Source organism: Octopus sinensis, linkage group LG11 (assembly GCF_006345805.1).
Source record: "Octopus sinensis linkage group LG11, ASM634580v1, whole genome shotgun sequence".
NCBI classification, from domain to species: domain Eukaryota; kingdom Metazoa; phylum Mollusca; class Cephalopoda; order Octopoda; family Octopodidae; genus Octopus; species Octopus sinensis.
Window position 1 is genome coordinate 10,242,880 of NC_043007.1, and position 4,056 is coordinate 10,246,935.

The window sequence follows — 4,056 nt, forward strand, 5'->3', positions numbered from 1 at the left end:
TCAAATTCCGCCGAGGTCGACTTTGCCTTTCATCCTTTCGGGGTCGATAAATTAAGTACCAGTTACGCACTGGGGTCGATGTAATCTACTTAATCCGTTTGTCTGTCCTTGTTTGTCCTCTCTGTGTTTAACCCCTTGTGGGTAGTAAAGCAATAGAAATAAGTATTTCGTCTGCCGCTACGTTCTGAGTTCAAATTCCGCCGAGGTCGACTTTGCCTTTCATCCTTTCGGGGTCAATTAAATAAGTACCAGTTACGCTCTGGGGTCGATGTAATCGACTTAATCCGTTTGTCTGTCAATGTTTGTCCCCTTTGTGTGTGGACCCTTGTGGGTAATAAAGAAATAGGTACTGGTAGTTGTGATGGTGGTGTCGGTGGTGGTGGTGGTGGTGATACTCATTGATAGGTAATGGGCGTTGTTTATTGCGAAAGAATTTGATGAAATTGTTATTGTTATTCGTATTGTTGTCTATGTTGTTGTTGTTGTTGTTAAGCAACAAGATGGGTAAGGGTGATTAGGTGATGGTCTAGGGAGACCCCAGACCTTGGAAAAAAAAAACTTTGGTCGTCTTGTCCTTGTCGAGGGATCTTCCTTGACGCCCAACACCACTTGGAGGTGGCCCTCGAAGTCGCTGGAAATGGAGATCTCCAGGTCCAAATTCTTGAACGGCTGTTGCTGTTGTTGATAGTCTTGTTATCAAGAAAACATATGATGAAAGGCATTCAAGCCGTGACCACCACATTTATAATTTGTAGGTAAAATGTGTGTGTGTGTGTGTAAATGGATGAATGGATTATCCTTTGTTTGCATTCAATAAACAGTTACCAGGGTAGCAAAATTCACGCAAGTAACAAGGATGTAGCGACCTATTCAAAGGTAGAAACTCCGGATTAATGCGCAGTAATTTGTATAGTACTAGCAGTATCGCCCGGCGTTGCTCGGATTTGTAAGGGAAATAATTATAAAGCATTTTTAGAGAGTTATAGCCGAAAAATAGCAAAAAAATGTATTAAAAATGGAAAAAAAATTATGGTAATTTTTTTTTAAAGTCGTTGACTCATCGTAGACATTTTTAGAGAGTTACTTCCCTTATATAATAGCGAAAAAATGCATTAAAATGGAAAAAAATTATGGTAAATTTTTTTTAAATCGTAGACTCATCGTAGACGCGCGCTAATACCCAGAAGGGCTCGATATGAATCACGACTATAAGATACCCTGTTTTGGTTAAACTGCACCGCAAAATGTGGGAGTAGTTAGGAATCTAAATCGTAGGAGACAGACACACAACTTCTCTTTTATATATAAAGATAAGTAAATAAATGGAATTGAAAGCAGATGTTATTCATGTTTTGAAGACATATGTTGAAAGTAAAAGAATAACACCTGCGTTCAACTCCATTTATTTACTTATATGCTATACAAATTACTGCACCTTAACCCCATTATATGTGTGTATGTCTGTGATTACCCCCTACCACCGCTGCGTGATCCAATATTAGGCAAAATGGTGTCTAGAATTAAATGTAACGTCTGGAGTAACTGAACAAATGTAGATGGAGTTTAATACTCTGTCTTTTACTTGTTTCAGTCATTTGACTGTTGCCATGCTGGAGCACTGCCTTTTAGTCGAGCAAATCGACCCCATGACTTTTTCTTTGTAAGCCTAGTACTTATTCTATCTGTCTTTTTTGCCGAACCGTTAAGTTACGGGGACGTAAACACAACAGCATCAGTTATCAAGCGATGTTGGGGGACAAACAGAGACACACAACATATACACACACCTATGTATACACACACACATACACATGTGTGTATATATATATATATATATATATATATATATATATATATATAAATATATATATATACACATATATATATAACAATATATATATATATATATTATATATATATATATATATATATATATGCACATACATATATACGACGGGCTTCTTTTCAGTTTCCGTCTACCAAATCCATTCACAAGGCTTTGGTCGGCCCGAGGCTATAGTAGAAGACCCTTGCCCAAGGTGTCACGCAGTGAGACTGAACCCGGAACCATGTGGTTGGTAAGCAAGCTACTCACCACACAGAGGTAATATATAGATTACCTTTGGAAACGTGAGTCTTCGTAAATGCAGCCTCATTGTCTCACTTAATATGTCCAGGAGAGAAATAATTACAAATGCTCATTGTGGCATTACAGCTGTTTGCAACTGTTTAATGTTAGAAGCATGATTCCCAAGATATTCATGCAATCTTGAGGATTACATCCGGAATTGCATATACGTGGAGTCGCAGGTGTGGCTGCGTAGTGGCACAGGCATGGCTGTGTGGAGGCACAGGCGTTGCTGTGAGGTAAGACGTTTGCTTTCTAACCACATAGTTCCGGGTTCAGTTTCACAACGTGGCACTTTGGACAAGTGTCTTCTACTGTAGCTTCGGGCCAACCATAGCCTTGTGAGTGGATTTAGTAAACGGAAACGGAAAGAAGCCTGTGGTGTGTGAGTGTGTGTGTGTGTGTTGTGTGTGTGTGTGTGTGTGTGTGTGTGTGTTTGTGTGTTTTTGTGCCTGTGCTTATCCCCCTCCATCGCTTGACAACCGGTGCTGGTGTGTTTACGTTCCTGTAACTTAGCGGTTCGGTAAAGCAGATCGATAGAATAAGTACTATTCTAAAAAAAAGTACTGGAATCGATTCAACCAACTAAAACTTCTTCAAAGCAGTGCCCCAGCATAGCTCCACTATTATGACTGAAACGAGTAAAAGATAAAAGATAAAAGACATTAATGATAATGAATTTCTGCTTATCCTAATGGATTATCTGTGAAGGTGGCCGGATGTTATCTCTCAAAATATAAATCTGAAGTTTTCTGTGTATGGCAGGTTTGGCAACCTTCAACTAACACTATCTCCACCGAGACCCTGCGGCGCAAGTTGACCAAAATTGAGAGTATGATAGAAGAAGGCTTGCTCTTCCTTTCGTAGAAGAAAATATTCAAATCGGACCATGTTAACACCAAAAATTATTTACATCAAAAAGGTGCTTTTTTTCTTTGAAAATCCCTATTTTTTACGATTTTTTGACTGCTGTGTCGCCATTTTTCGGTGTATTTCAACCAGAAAAATGTTCACTTAAAGAGAATAACAAGCTACATAATGCAAAATGTTTACTTTTCAAAAATTCCAATTCTAAAGGGTCGAAACAAACCCGAGCAACGCCGGGCGATACTGCTAATAAGTAGATAAATAAATAAACTGGACATCTTGAAGCAGGAGAATGTAATGCGTATAGCAACGATCATGACAGTACCCACTTTGGTAGTAGTGTTAGTAGTAGTAGTAGTAGTAGTAGTAGTAGTAGTAGTATGGGGGCATGCGCTGTTACAGGTAACACCTTTGCACCATCAGGAAACGACCCGCTAACCCAAGGGTCTGTTCTGGGTAGTCATTGCTGGTGAGGGTTTTACGAAGCCGGAGTGCAAATCCTACGTCAGCCTCTTAGTACTTATTCTATCGATCTGTTTTGACGAACCGCTTAGTTACAGGAACGTAAACACACCAACACCGGTTGTCAAGCGATGAAGGGGGATAAACACAGACACAAAGACACACAAGGACACACACACACACACACACACACACACACACACATACACAAACACACACAGAGTCACTGATCTAATAAATAGAAACGTTATTATTTCTAAATCTCTCAAAAAGAGATATTCAGTAACAGTACTTTAAAGTAAAGACTATTTGCCAACGTAATATGGCTAAGCAACAATATTATGTTGGCAAAATAGTCTTCACTTTAAAGTACTGTTACTGAATATCTCTCTTTGAGAAATTTAGAAACAATAATGCTTCTATTTATTAGACCAGTGGCTGTGTATCACTTTGAAAATTATATATTTTCGAACGGATGTTGAGCAGCGTCGTCTAGCCGAGCAGCTGCTCTGAGTTGAGAAAGAGCATTAACCCAGAAACCGGTCCACAGATGTTGCTTTGTGCTGGATGGGGGTGGAGCTCCTTTGTTCAAAATATAA

The 4,056-nt window shown here is 39.2% G+C and overlaps 1 long non-coding RNA gene across 2 annotated transcripts in view; it reads right to left on the reverse strand.

The window, feature by feature from the left end:
* The window catches only part of LOC115217096, a 16,570-nt gene that overhangs the window by 760 nt on the left and 11,754 nt on the right, over positions 1 to 4,056 (reverse strand). The window contains exon 2 of one of the 2 annotated variants that reach the window (XR_003882156.2): positions 1,472 to 1,474. The exons of the other annotated variant lie outside the window; for it this stretch is intronic. This is a non-coding gene — a long non-coding RNA (uncharacterized LOC115217096). The remainder of the gene's footprint in view (positions 1 to 1,471; positions 1,475 to 4,056) is intronic. 2 annotated transcript variants of the gene reach the window in all.